Source organism: Neofelis nebulosa, chromosome 13 (assembly GCF_028018385.1).
Source record: "Neofelis nebulosa isolate mNeoNeb1 chromosome 13, mNeoNeb1.pri, whole genome shotgun sequence".
In the NCBI taxonomy this organism is placed as follows: domain Eukaryota; kingdom Metazoa; phylum Chordata; class Mammalia; order Carnivora; family Felidae; genus Neofelis; species Neofelis nebulosa.
In genome coordinates this window covers 41918303-41934136 of record NC_080794.1, presented here as the reverse complement: position 1 = coordinate 41934136, position 15834 = coordinate 41918303, and the positions used below count along the sequence as shown (strand labels likewise).

The 15834-nt window shown below is 43.7% G+C and overlaps 1 protein-coding gene across 29 annotated transcripts in view; it reads left to right on the top strand.

Annotated features, from left to right (window-relative positions):
* Positions 1-15834, top strand: part of KCNMA1 (potassium calcium-activated channel subfamily M alpha 1) — a 739425-nt gene that overhangs the window by 373286 nt on the left and 350305 nt on the right. The window lies entirely within an intron of this gene.

The following is a 15834-nucleotide window of genomic DNA, read 5'->3' as shown; positions in this document are numbered from 1 at the left end:
GGAGCCCTCTCTGGTTCTGGTTTCTTTTATGGACTTGCAAAGAGTCTATTCCAAAGATGGACAGGCGACCCTGTTCTCCACTTTTTTTCAGCAAAAATGCCAAAAATCTTAGAACCAAGCTTGCTTCCACTCTCCCTGGAGACTGTCCTAGCTCAGTCCTTCTTTGTCCCACAAACCCACACATGGTTGGGCAAAGCAAGAGTTGGTTTATTTATGTAGGCCCTTCCATTTCTCATTTGCATTACTACCTTTGGTTCTAAAGCCATCTCCCAAGGTTCTGTACTGTGGGTGACCTGATCGGCACAGCCAATACCAAGGAGGCTTCCATCTTCCTGGGGAAAGACCAGCAGAGCATGTGCATATCAAGCAAGGGGAAGAAGTAAGGTTGAGTCTGTAGAGTAACCTTTATGGCAAGTCCACAGATTCCCAGGAATAAACAAAGAACCTGTTAGAGACATTGTAATCAAGCACAGTAAACAAGAGAAAATGAAGTTCTGTCCACACATAAGATGCAAATGGAAAATGTGTAAGAAAGCAGGATGTAAATTCCCCAAATCCATCTATTCATTCAAGATTCTCATCGATTGTACACACTGGTGGTTTGGCTGGCCATTTGGGCATCTTGGAATGAGAGCTTTAGACTTCTCTTGGAAGTTATACTATATCATCACCCAGTACTGGGGAAAAAAACACCTAGTATTCTTCCAATGAATTTTAGTTAACATTTATGCCCTTTGAATGAATCAATCTGTAGGCTTTCCCTTGCATGAGCCTAATTGGGCAGACACTGTCGTGAAGTGGCTTGTCTCAGTGAATTTTGATCAGAGCTGGCCTCCCTCACAATGGTGGGGGATACTCCAGCAGCACAAGCTCAAGATGTGAGGCTCTCTGCACCCAGCCCCTTGCAGAGTGGGAGGAATGCAGATCAATATATGAGGTAAGCTCCGGGGTCTGCCCTGCTGGCTCAGTGTCAGGCAGGCCCGTCCAGGCTGTGCGAATGGGCAACAGGTGGGGAAGGCAGTTCAGATAAATGTCGTGAAGGGTGGTTGTCTGATCTTTTTAACCTTTCAAAGCTGAGTTTAGTATCAAGGCAGTGGGTAAGTCATTTCCAAACACAGCCTCTCCTACGCATCTTTCCTTTCCCATTGTTAGGCCAAGATCGGTCCCCAAGCAGCTCTTTTTCATTCAAGGGTTTGAGGAGCCCTTCTTTGGGTCTTAGTTTTCCTAGAGTGATCGCCGCAGAAGAATCACTCGTGCAGCCTCAAGTGATTGCTGTCTAGCTAAGACAGATTGTGCTCAGAGCTCCTGGAGTTGAAAGCCAAAGAGGGACATTAAACTGTGTTAAAATTATGCTTCATCATCCCAGCAGTAGACTCTCTAGAAACACCCAAGCAGAAGGAGTTGTTCTACCAAGTCTTTGGATAGGCACAAGTGCCGATTCCTTGCAGACACAGAGGAGCACTAAGTCCTCCAAAGACAGTCATCCCGTCCCTCAAAAGATATTAAATTAGCCACATGAGGCAGACATTGTCCAAAAGAACTCCATTTTTTTTCATCCCTTTGAAAGATGTTCTGCCCAATTTAAGACATCTGCCACTCCAGCTCCTAATTCTGATGTCTCTTGATGTATATTCCAACCCATTCCTCCCATACACTCTGATACTCTGTGAAGCAAAGATTTTTAAAAAATTGTACAACCAAGTCAAAAGTGCCCCAGACACCCTGTGGGTGATAATGTCACCATTGCTGGTTCCATCCCTGTCTATTTTCTGTCTTTGACATAGGAACAGTAATTCTTCTCTAACAGATAAGAAAAAAAAAAAAAAAGACCCAACGATGTCAGTGTGAGGGCAGGATTCATGGATTGCATAATGCAGCAGTTCCTGCTGCCTCTAGAATTTCAAGAGAAAGTTGGAAGAGACAGAGGCTCCAGGCCCTGGGTATTTGCATTTTTTTTTCCAGGGGCATTCTTGGAAAGGATGACTCACCTGTGGGGAGATATTTATTCCTTTGATTCATGTTTAAACTCAGCTGCTTCTTATGCTACAGTTCTGTGGGTGATGAATATTTAATACTGCGTATACTGAAAATGAAGGTCAAGTTCTGCTTACTGGTGACTTCAGTGCAGGCTCATGTCTCTGCAAGGCAAGCTACCTGCTGTTACCAGAGTAAAGCTGAAAGGTTATACATTGTTAAAATTTTCCTTAATGACTTTATCTGCTCCAAAATTGCTGGCACACAGTGGGGGCACCCACTGATTTCACCAGCCTTTGCTCTTGGCTTCTCATACCAGCAGTGAAGCTTTGGGGATATGGACATTAGCAAGGAGGAGGGAAGAGTGGTGCAAAATTTGGAGAGCATTTAATCCAAGGGCTGGATTCCAGGATAATGGTGGTATTATGATGTGGAAATGGCCTTCCCCTGGTCTTTAACATTCATTTAACAATTTACATTTGTATTCATGGATTCATTCATCTTGTATTCATTCACTCATCTGGGACCTCTTCGGTGTGATAACGTGGAAGATTTTTTACACTGTAAAATTGCTTAGGGTTAGGTATGGTTCAGGAAGGTTATCTTGAAGATTGCAGTAGAAATTGACCAGACTGTTTCCATAGTTTCTGGAAATAAAACTGGTACCCTTTACATGATGGGGATACCCACAGCCTTCGCAGAACTGGCCAATCACCAGTTATTTTACCTGCTGAGTGTTCACACAAGCCAGACCTCTTGTCCCTCAGCCTAGAAGTTCTCTTGAACAAGGGAGAGACAGGCAGGTGGTCAGGAGAACTAACATTCCCTGATCATAGACTTGTGTGAGGTATAGTGTCAAGCACATTACAATACACAACACATGGGACCTCACTAGATTCCCCCAACAACCTGATTGGGTGGTCTTATCACCTTTCCCACTGTACAGGTGAGGAGGCTGAAGATGCAACATTGGTCCCAAACCACGTTGCTCATGAGTCGGAGCCAGGATTTGAACCCAGCGTTATCTAAAGGCATCTCTCTCCCAAGTATCTAGAAGTGAAATTCCAGCTTGTAGAAGTGACCAAATGGGTTAAGTGACATGTCACCAGAACAAGATATGGCTTAGCCTCCTTAGCCATTTCCTCTGTTCTGTTTTCTCTTTTGTTCTCCATCTTCCCATTTCCTACCTTTGGGGCCAGGCCTGCAAGTCAGCAGGGGCCCTATCACAGCTTCCTTCCTAGGACATGAGAGATATGGAACATGTCTGTGGGACATGTGCTGTTTGATGTCTGGTTATGTCTTGATTCATTTTCTCCTACGTTATAGCTTAATAAGACTCCCTTCTCTTTTATCTCAATGGACTGGCAGCATTTGGTGATGGAAGAGGGTCATGTTTGCAAAGAACAAGGGAAGTTGATTGTTTTTCAATGGCTTCTCCCAGTTAAGGGATTCATTCCCAGTAGAAAGACCCTTTCCCCACCCCACCCCCCATCCCCTTGCTTACCTCCCCCTCTGCGCCTATCATTTGGCACACTAGAGTAGATAATGAGAGAAGCCCTGCTTCTCCATTAGACAGATTCTTTTATCTCTTATCTCTTTAGAAAGTTGTACAATTTAGTTAAGTTGTTATAATTTTGCATGATGTGCCTAGAAAGTTAGGATTCCCAGTGGACTTTAGGAGAATTTGGTCCACAAGAGGTTTCTGTGGAGGTCTTTGTAACAATGTAAGATATCCTGATCGCCTCTTCCAGTCTTGTTCTTGCTGGCCATGAGCACAGGTGTCGACCCAGTGCTTCACACGTGGCAGCTTTGTAGCAGGCGCCTGGCAGAGCTGTGAGGACAGCATCGCCACCTCCACGGAAGCTCATCGTAGACTGTGAAGTACCATGAAGTACTATGGAGTACCTGAACGCGCCCCCTGCCTCACAGCAAGAAGAGCTGGGTGGCCCATGGTATAGGGAAGGAAGCTCATCACCTTCCCTTGTGCTCAGCTCCTTTATGGAACGTGGCCTTTCTAGCTGGCGTTCTGAGAAATTCACTGCCGTTCCCCGCCTTGATGCCCTTTTTGAGGAGTCACGGTATGCATTTAGCCTTTGTTGAAGAAGTCAACACAAATCACTGTCTGTGCAAAGCATCCTCCTATTCTTTTTTTTTTTCCCTTTTACACACTCCCCCCCCAGTTTTCTCTGTCCCTCACTGACATTTTTATTGCCAGGCTTTGGTCTGGAAAATTATGGGTAGGGAAAGTTCAAGGGCAGGATGTTCAGAACAGCACTGCACATCTGTGAAGGGGAGCACAACAGGAGCGCCTGCAGCTGTTGAAAGAATGGAATGTCAGATGGTGGAGGAGCTGGGCCCACTGAGGGGATGGGGGAGGGGGGGTGCCTTCAGGGCAAAGAGTCTGTAAATAACTCCCAATGAGAAGTCCTTGTCCCCTTTCAGGATTTAACCTTTAATGGCAACACTCAATTCTCCTATGTGAGATCAACCCTAACTCAACTGTGCCACTTGGTCTAGCTTTCTGAAATGCCATTTTTGTCATCAGGTGGTGCATAAACCTGGCAGAGAAGACAGGTGGAGGAGGTGCCCACAGGGTAACCTTCCCCCTTCCATCTGGGTGAGGCGGTCTTGGCTTCCTCACTTATTTCTCATTGTGCAGGTGATGCCTAGGTACCACACGTGACAGCAGCTGGAAGCATCAGGATGAGCTGCTCATCTTTGGCATTTCCTTGGGAAAAATCAGGGACTGTGTTAGGAGTGGGAGGGAAGACACAGCTAGACCTACTTCTGGGTTTGCAGCAAGGGACAACTGGAGAGAATAAAATGTTAGAACTTGGAGAGATTTCAGAGTCCACTTGGTGCCACTGTTCCCTGTGCCTCAGCATCTCCCCTGCCTGATGAGGGTTAAGTGACCTTCTCAAGAACACCCAACTTGCCAGGGGCTGAATTGAAGACAGAGCAATCAATGCTCCCCAGTCCAGGGCCCTTTCTCCTTGATCTCTTGGGTTCTTTCTACCACATACAAAATCAACAAAGATGTGATGGCAAATATTCATTGAAGAGCAAAGCAAATAGTGGTTTTTATGTTCATTTTGGAGTTTTAGTCTGTCATCATGGGGGCAACTTTAGGGTCATGGATAAGAACAAAGATAATGCCAGATAGATGCTTGGGATTCCTTTATTTCATCCCCCTTGGCAGGGAGGCCCTGAATTCCTTGATTTTATGATCCTTTTTTTTTCTTTTCCTTTTTTTTTCTGTACTATTTCAGAAGGGGAGTAAGAGTTCAACTGTGTTGTGGAAGGTGAACAAGGCCGAATGCTTTGGTTTGGCCTGTTTGGAATTTGTTATGCATGACCTTTGAGGACACGTTGCCCAATGGCTCAGTTGTTTCCCTGTGAAAACCCTATCCGACAACTATGTCTATAAATCCACATTTACTTTCCTCTCCAAAAATTATAATGAATTATTTCTTCTTTCCTCACCACTCTCCAGAATTTCAAAAGAAAACTTTAGATTCTCTGACGCTTTGAAAAGAATGCTTATTTCAGGGAAAATAAAGAAAATGCATTCCCGTGGAGGTTCAGCTAGTGTGTATGTCTTCTGCAATTAGCGTGTGTTTATGTTGCACGAGGGCCGGATCTTCTCCCTTGCACAGCAATGGTCTTCTACCTGATGTCCCAGGCAGACATGCATGCAAAACTCTCAAGGGATTGGGGTAGGAGCCAGCTGGAGAGAAGGTTAGCACTCAGGGCGGTGTAATCCAAACATAAGGGCAGGGCTCGTGCTTAACACAACCCCGGATTGTGCTGAGCTTGGTGGAGATGGTTACAGCTTTATGATGGGTTTTATGGGCTTCAGCTGAGGATGGAGATGTGACCTCTGTCTTTGCTTTTTGTCCCCCCTGTCCTTCTTCCTGACAGCCTGACAAATTGTAGCTTTGGGGAGACCCTGGTCAGTGATGAGTCATTTGTGTTTTAAAAATAGAACTTCTTACAGCAAAGATGCCCTTGGGACTTTTTAATGCACTTGTGACTACTCATAGAATTTGGGAGAAGGGAGTGTGTGTGTGTGTGTGTGTGTGTGTGTGTGTGTGTGTGTAGGGGACAATCCCTGTCCCACCTCTAGACTGATGGGAAAGTATAGCATGGGAGGACTGGCCACCAATCTTACCATAACAACAGAGATGAAGCTGAGAGCCATGCACCCATGACCTTAAAGGTATCAGTCAGGTAGGAGATCCCTGTTAAATACTGACTGCGTGTAAGACATTTACGAGGTATGGAAGGTTTACAATACTATGTGTAAGACTCAATCTTTTTCATTAAGACTTTAAAGTTATAGATATTTTTACAAGGGTCAGGAAGTCTAGCCATCATATGGGAAATAGAGGGAAAATGAACATAAACAAAGGAAAAAGAAAAAAGATACAGGAAAATGGAGGCAACAAAACAAGGTACCAAGGAAGATTTCAGTATAGCATATACTGTATTAGCATATTTCAGTCTCTAATATAAGCATTGCTCAGGATAAGGGCTGAAGTTAGAAAAGCCAAGCAGACAGCTGGATTTTGGGAGTGTTGGCAGGCTGGGGAGGTTTTGAGTTGAGGAGAGAGAAAACTCAGTCTCCCACAAGAGGGGACTCCCATTCTGGCCTGTGCTGTGTCCTCTGGCTTTTATTTTCAGTACGTGCTGAGTCCAGCAAAGCCCCACCTTGAAATGAGCCGCCGAGATAAAGGACTGAGATTGCTCCAGAGGTGGCCTAACAGAACCAGAAAAGCAAACTCTCCCTGTTGGCGGTAATGCCTGTTCTCCACTTGCACACGACAAAAATCTTTGGAGACTTCTCTTTGGAAAATTCCAGAAGTGGCTGACCGAAAGGCATCCACTCCATCTTTCTGAGGCCAAAGTCAGGGTGTAACGTGCCTTTCAGAGGCCTAGTTTATGAACTTGCCACATGCGGAACGTCCCGCGATGTGGTGGGGAGGAAAGCTATGGCTAAGGGAGGCAGTGCTATACTGACAAAGCGGTCCCTACACGTTCCAGGATGTTTGTCTGAAGACCATGGTTTGCCTGTAGGGACACAACGATGATTTTTGTGGGTGTAGGTCCTTATGCCTTCTTGGGTCCCTTTCTCTGTGCAGAATATTAAAAGTCACATTTTGCAACTACATTCATATAAAGATAAATATCATCCAGGCTGGATTCATTTTTATATGTTTGTTATTATTATATTTACATTTTTTCTTCTGATTTTAAAGAAATGAAAAGCAAGACATTTTTGCAGGTCACTAGAAGTCTGGTGGGCCATAGACACAGTGTCTGCTGTGCCTGATGGAAAGCTGGCTCTGTTTCCTCCCTTCCTGTCAGCCCCATCCATCTGGGAATTTTCACAGATAAGAAAACATGCCCAGGGACAGAAGCCTAATATCCCATTCCTCCCAGCATCATCTAATTGTTTCTGATGAGGATATTTAAAAAACAAAACAAAACAAAAAAACCAAAACAAAAAAACCACATTCCATTTCAAACCACGTGTTTTGACTTGGCTTTGGGAAATGAGAACTTCAGCAGCCCAGCCTTAAAAAGAGTGGCACCTGTAGATAAGTCCAATTTTGTGAGAAAACCTAATAATCTTCTGATGAGTTTTAGAGAGAAACGTGTGCTTTGTCTGTCCTTATATCTGAAAGAAGCCTTGCCAGGTTAGGAGATCTGCTCACTAGGAGCACCATGTGAAAGATAACATTCCCTACGGCAAGGTCTGCAGTAGACGGGGTACAAGGCTCTAGTAGACGGGGGCGGTCGGCCAGATGTTAGGAAGGAGGGCTGGAGGTCTGGTGAGGACTGAGCTGAGCTGAGAGCTCAAGGCCTCCTGAAGTGACTTCATCCCCAGGCAGAGTGCAGGCGCATGTGGCCAGATCTTCCTGTGTTTCAGAGAGAGGAGAGGCAAACCAGGCTTGATGTTGAATCTCCAGGTTTAAAATACTGCCCACGGCTCCAGATCTTTTAAAGCAGTCTGCAGGCCAAACAAAACACTTCTGCAGGCCAGATTTGGGCCTCCCGTTTTCAGTCTTTATTCTAAACCGTCTCTCTTTCTGGTCTTGAATTAGCTCTGCTCTCTGAGTGCCAGAAAAATCTTCTTAACTCTTGATTTTCCGTCTCCCAGAAAGGGCCCCTTCACTCTCCAAAGTGACGAGACCCTGGTCTTCAGGTTCTCTGTTTTGTTTCCCATCTGACACACTTGCAAATGCTGCTTAGGTAAGTTTCCACTTTTCTCTAGGCATATACTGTATGTCACAGTAATAAATTACCCGTAACTTACTGTAAATCCCTAAAGCTACATATCAAAAACTCTACGTCATCCCTGAAAATAACGTCGTTAGGACCTCATAAACATACGCTCTGTTTGTTTAAGAACTGCTAGAGCTTTTTAAACATGGTTGCTAAGTCACAAGAGTGTATTTTCCAGGACATAAATGGAAGTGAACACAACCCCCTTAAATTGTCGGATTCTTTATAAGAAAAGAGGCCCATGTCTGTCTGTTCTGCTGGTGTATTAACTTGACCAAAACCGAGTTGATTATACTGAGCATGTGTGTTGATCATTGTTGGGATCTATCCTCTGACTTGTCTAAATGGACACATTATATGAAACTTGGTTTAATTTCTAGCATATGTGGGTATAAAAGCATGGGGTAACATAGATAAATCTTGGCTGTATTTTTTATCAACTTTAAAGGTTGCAATTTGCTGAGCGTTCAGTTCAACACTTAGTGATGAAATTCTTATGCGATGGCCCCTTTAAAAACAAAATCCGAAGCATCTCTGGACCTTTCTTCCTAGATATGGTCCCAAGTCTCAGCTATATCTTCATCCCCTCATCTTTCACTTTTTACATGGAAACTTGGCAGTTAATGTTAAGGTAGTGCTATGAGGCTGTCCTTGAATATAGAGGGCTCAAATATTTTCAGAGCTATGAAAAAGATGGCCGTTCTATTATGATAACCCTGATTCCAGTAGAGCTGCTTCATCAGTCTGGTTTCCAAATGGAAAATACTCATACCACCTTTCACTTATCATGATACTCTCAGGAAGAAAATGGAGGTAGGACTGTAGGGCCTACCAGTTAGATGTTGGAATCTAGTATAAGGCACTTGTCCTTCTTAAAGATATTCGATCCATGTTCCTATTTATGCCCAGGCAGAGAGCCCCTGTCTCTTCCTTTGAGAACTGGTATTTTCACCTTTTTCTCTCTACCTCCCCCTACCTCCCACCTGGAAATGAACCTATGGCCCAGTTTGAGATACAATTGATCTTGATGTCTTAGAGGGAACTGCAGGGACTGTATGTAGAGAAAGATGAAGGACAAGGGTGCCATTGGATGACTCTGCCTGGCATATGCTTTTCCTCTAGCATCAGGAAGAAGGGTGGGGAGTGCATGAAGGATTTTTCCCTCTTCATAATAACATGAACAGGAATGATAAGACAAGGTCTATAAAGAGCAGCAGTAATAATTGAGATGTGCTCCAGGCAGCCATGCAGTCTGTCAGTGCCTTGGAGCACAATCTGTTATCAGGTACTTAGTGAGGCTGGGGAGTAGACAAGGATGGAGCATTTGGTGGCTGTGTGTCTGTGTGCACTCATATGCATATGCTCAGAGGAGGCATGCATGAGTAAGAGCTGGTACCTAGAGCAAGTAAAATTATGGAAGGCAATGTGCATGATTACGATGTGCAGTGGTGGTGGTTCTCCTGTGGGTCAGGCACCCCTTCGGGAATTTGATGAACGCTATGGGAATTTTGCTTGCCAGGGACCCTAAAGTTGGTCCATGCACCCCAAGTTAAGGATTCCTGCTCTGTACGGTGGGTTCATCTGCCCACACACGGTTGTTTCTTCTGCCATGAAGATCACGTGACAGACAGAGGGCAGTCCTCATACCCAAGGGCTAAGCAGAGATTGACTGACAACCCTCCCTTCCTGGCATATAAAACACATCCAAGGGCAAGTCTCTCTGTAGTGTGTTTTCTCATCTCAAGCAGTCATACATACCCCTTTTCCCCCACTGCATTTGAAATCTTGAAAATGGAGGGGCAGTGCTAACAAAACCAGGGAAAGGAGGCCCCTACCCAGGAAGTACATAAGGTGAGATGTGTCTACAGGGCAGAACTAAACACTCTTTCTTTTCTGCTTCTCTTATACACTGTCGGTTAGCACCTATATTTAGAGGGAAATCTTCTCCCTGGGTTGCAGTCCAGGGATACAAACCATCTCCAGCCAAGAGCATTTCATCTGAGACACAGCTCTGGCGCACCAGAACCTGGGCATGTGTGGGGTGCCCAAACAGACGCAAGCAGCTGCCACTTCTCCAGAAGGCTGAGTCTTTCACCTATGGCTGCAGAGTCTCTGGGGAACCTCTGTGGGCTCATCTGACCAGTTTTCAGACCAGTTTGACAGAAAACTGAAGAGCAGCTTCCCAGAGAAGCCCCATCTCTCCTGAATTCCCTGCTTCCTTAGGATTTCTTCCTGCTTGCACCTGTCTCCAACCCAGCCAACTGAGACAGTTTAATTGGTGCAAGGTGGGGGAAGCAGTCAGGGGTGACTGACGTTCCGGAAGAAGGAGACTCCCCTGAGATGTGTGAGGGGAACCGTGACAGACAGGCCTGGCAGTGCTGTGTAGGGGCAGGAGGTCAGTGACCCTTGCTTGGAAAGAGTGCTGGCTGGCGGAAACGTTTGCCAGCTTCTTCCACCCCGAGTTGCTTGGCCAGTTTTATGCATTCATGTGTGTTGTTGCTGCCTTGTCCATGGAGGGCAAAGAGGTCGCTGGGGGGCTCTGGCCCAGCATGAGAATGGGTAGAAAGGAGTGGGCAGCACCACCCAATAGTTAGCAGCAGGGTTTGGACTTAGGCCCTCCTGGGCTTATCCTGCTCTACACTCCATAGTCCTTGTATTTGGGTGAGCTAGTTAACCTTTCCAGGCTGTAAGGTCTTTTGTGTGGAGTGGGGTGAAAATGGTGACGAGGGACAGCGATAATACGTACCTTGTGGCCGTGTGTACAAGGCATCGGATCATGCCTGTAAAAGCTCTTAGTAAAGTGCCCAGCATGAACGTGGCCCCCCAAATTTATTTATTTATTTATTTTTTATTTTTTTAATATATGAAGTTTATTGTCAAATTGGTTTCCATACAACACCCAGTGCTCATCCCAAAAGGTGCCCTCCTCAATACCCATCACCCACCCTCCCTTCCCTCCCACCCCCCATCAACCCTCAGTTTGTTCTCAGTTTTTAAGAGTCTCTTATGCTTTGGCTCTCTTCCACTCTAACCTCTTTTTTTTTTTTTTTCCTTCCCCTCCCCCATGGGTTTCTGTTAAGTTTCTCAGGATCCACCTAAGAGTGAAACCATATGGTATCTGTCTTTCTCTGTATGGCTTATTTCACTTAGCATCACACTCTTCAGTTCCATCCACGTTGCTACAAAGGGCCATGTTTCATTCTTTCTCATTGCCACGTAGTACTCCATTGTGTATATAAACCACAATTTCTTTATCCATTCATCAGTTGATGGACATTTAGGCTCTTTCCATAATTTGGCTATTGTTGAGAGTGCTGCTATAAACATTGGGGTACAAGTGCCCCTATGCATCAGTACTCCTGTATCCCTTGGGTAAATTCCTAGCAGTACTATTGCTGGGTCATAGGGTAGATCTATTTTTAATTTTTTGAGGAACCTCCACACTGTTTTCCAGAGTGGCTGCACCAATTTGCATTCCCGTGGCCCCCCAAATTTAGATATTTCTGTTGTCCTTTTGAAGTTTGTTTTGAATCAGGTCTTTAGAGGGACAACATGTGAACACATTCAAATTAGGAAACAAAACAAGTAGTTGCAAAGTAGGGATGTGGTTAATTATCGAGGTGGTGCAAACTACAACCCTCCACTCATTAATGGTTTGGGAAGGCAATAGAGTGGGTCACAATAAGCACTTTTAAAAGATGAGATTGAACAGCCTTTGGTGAAAATACTGCTCCGGAAGGTCACTGTGATTTGATGAAAATTTGTCTTGGTTATGTACGTAGATCTGTGTGTACTATGTAAATGTATGTCTGTACTGGCTTGTGATGTAAAATCTGTATCTTACTATGTATGGGTTTTGTGAAAAAGTAGTCTGAGCAATGCTAGCTCCGAGTCCAGAAGAGAGCATGTTCTCTGAGCTGCAGTAATTTAGGGCACCAGGGAGGTGGGGTCCAGGCATGGGTGGAATTTAGATAGTATGGAAGGAGGGGATAGGTGAACAGTCCACAAGATCACCCTTACTTCCAACACCAGCCCCAAGCTCAAAGAGCTCCCCAAATTACCCCCAGCTTTAATAATTCACTAGAAGGACAAAACTCATTAAAAGCTGTTAGGTTCAAAGACAGTTTCCTTCAGGGAAAAAATACAGATTAAACTCAGACAAGGAAAGAGGCACAGAGTACCATGAAAGTACCAAACATGGAACTTCCATTGTTCTCTCCCTGGGGAGTCACGGGCAGTGTTACTTTTCCAGCATTCATATCTGACAACATACAAAGAATATTGCCAGTGGGGGAAGCTCACCAAGGTAGATGTTCAGAGTATTTTGGGGGCTCCAACACACAAACTTGAGTGACTCTCCATATGGCTGACCTCCCAGTCTCCAGCCTTTTTGGAAGCTGCAAATACCACATGACCCCGAGCCCCGACTATACATCACAATGTGAGACTTTCTGGTGTGGTTAGCCACTCCTCTCCATCTTGCCAATCTCATTGTTACTCTCTGGGCTGACACAAGACACTCCACCAAAGACTTTTAATTGGGCATGACCCCCCAAAGGCTTAGAGATTGCCTCTCAAAAGCTGAGGGCCAAGGCCAGCCTTCTTTCTGGGCAAGGTTAACATCTTTATACCAGAGTCAGTGAGGGAACTAGGCTGGCTGGAGGAGGGGTCTCTCCTGGAAAGAACTGGGGGTGGGTCCTTTGATCACATGCATGAATAGCAGGGGAGAAGGAAATGCTAACTCACAAAGTCTAGTGTTTACAGGGTCTGTTAATGTCAGTAAATTACTGTTGAGTACAACAGGATTTATCTATCCCCATGTACATCTAAGTTGAATAGCTTAACAGGTGAGCCTGCTGTTGTTAAGGTAAAGCTGGGCACAGGGGACAGGAAAGGGGCCGCCTGGATGCATGCTCCCCATGTGAGTGAGTTGCCCTGTGCACAGTGGGCTTTTGGTTCAACCCCATTGCTGCCATTTCTAGGTGACCAGGACTCTTCTTATGCCCTGTTCCTTTGCAAACCCAGTGGATGGGCCTCCAGGTGCCCTCGACAGCTTTGGTAAGGAGAACATCTGCCCCCTGCTCCAGTTTAACTTCCCCACGGTAAGGCTTGATGAGGTCAAAACCAGAAAATGCCGAGGCCTCAAGCTGGGGATAAAATGCAGATCCAGCATGCCATCAGGCCATGCTGCCCCCTTGCCACCTGACAAATGAAACCATCTCCAGCCAGGGACAGTTTGTAATTGTGCAATCAAATTAACTTGGATTTCAGTTTAATGAAGTGCTTAATGTCCTGAATGAGGCTGAATCCTAATATTTAGAGAAGCAAGCTAGACCCTAGGAAAGGAAAGAACAGACTTTGGCGGATAGCTGCTAGTATTAATTGTACTTGCAAAGTTATCCTTTTCAGAAATTCATCCTTTTATGTGAAGCAATCTGTTAGCACCCAGTTCTGCTATAGTTTTGTTAAGGGGTTTTCCTGCTATGGCTTATAAACAGGACAGTGGAAAGAACGTTTTACTGGAAATCTCTGCTGAACTCTATGTCCCAGGGCATATTTCTTCACAGGATCTCAGCTCTCTCAATTTAACAATAAGAAAAATCTTTCTCTTTTTTCTCTGAAATTCCGCCCCCCCCACCTCTTTTTTTTTTCCCAAGAATTGTTTTGTTGCAGTTAAAAACTGAGGCAAGTAGACCTGGTTATAAGTGCCGATGCTGTTGCTTACTAGCTGTGTGCCCTTGGCAAGAAATTACCCTCTCTGAGACTTAATATCCACAACTGTAAATATGGATCATAATGATTTCTGCTCCTTGGTACTGAGAACTGTAAATGAATACTCCACATAAAGCATCTAGTATAGGGCATAGACTGTATTGCCATTTATTAAATCTGATGGTATGAATATGAAATCATTTTCGGTGTGAATTGTACATCAGTAACTTGGTACCAGTAGTTTTCATTTTTATTAAGCTGATGGTTTAGCTCCTGTTTAGAAAAATGACTGATGATTTAGTAATTAGCTTAATAAATATTTATTGAATGGCAGTTATGTGCCAGGCACTATTTTAAGCACCAGGCACTTACCAATTGTAGTGTCAGAGGAAGACAGATAATAAACACATCAACAAATGAATAAATAAGATAATTTCAGTTGATGATCAGTGCTGGGAAGAAAATAAAACTGGTAATGGGAAAAGCAGAGTTTCTTAACATTTTTGTGCTGAGGATTTCTTTGGCAGTCTAGTGGAGACTATTACTCCCTTTTGAGAATATTTATAAATGCATAATGTAAAAACACTGGATTATAAGAAAACCAGTTATATTGAGATATAGTTATCAGAATACAAAAAAACAAATTCATGACAATGTATGCTTCTTTATTCATACGTTATTATCAAGATCAAGTGCAACAGTTCTAATACACGCTTTAATTTTAAAGTAGGATTAAAGTAAATGAAATCTTGAGGTATCTGTGTCAATTATAATCTTATATATAAATATCTGATACTTTTATTGCTGACAGAGTCAGAAGGTTCATTAATTCTATCATAGTTTGTTGCCCACATTTATAATTAAAGAACGTGCTGTATTGGAGTTAGAGGCTGATAAAAGTAAAGATGTAATTTTTCTCATCTAAGGTCATGGAATCCCTGAATATTGTCCCTGAATCTGTGCCACCAAGTAAAAACCCTTGGAATAGAGAATGACTTGTGCTGGGGGTTGAGCTGTTTTACTGAGGGATGAATAATGTGATTTCTACTTTAAAAAATCCATTGTGGACATAACAGATTAGTGGAGTAGAATTGGGAGTCCAGGTATAAACCCATATGTCTGTGGTTGACTGGTTTTTGATAAGGGTGCTAGGATCATTCAATGGGGAAAGAATAACATTTTCAAAAGATGGTGCTGGGAAAACTGGATGAGTCACATGCAAAATAATGAAGTTGGACCCCTACCTCACACTATATGCAAAATTGACTCAAAATAGATCATAGACTTAAATGTAAGAGCCGAATCTATTAAACTTTTAGGAGAAAACATAGGAATAAACTTTTTTGACATTGGATTTGGCAGTTAATTCTTGGATATGATGCCAAAGCATAAGCAACAAAAGAAACAATACATAAATTAGACCTCATCAAAATTGAAAATTTTTGTGTTTCAAAGGACACCACCAAGAAGTGAAAAGAGTCTACACAATGGGAGAAAATATTTGCATATCATATATCTGATAATAGACTTGTATCTGGAATATATAAAGAACTCTGAGTACTCAGTGATAAAAAAGAACAACTCAATTAAAAATGAGCAAAGGATGGATATTCATCAACACATTCGTCATAAGGGAAGTACAAATTAAGACCACAATGAAATACCACTTCACACTCATTACTATGGTTATACTAAAAGACACTTCATAACAAGTGTCAGCAAGAACGGAAATATCAACAGATTGAAACCCTGTACATTACTGGTGGGAATCTAAAATGGTGCAGCAGCCTTGGAAGGCAGTCTGGCAATTCCTCAAAAAGTTAATCATGGAGTTACCATAAGACACAACTATTCCACTTC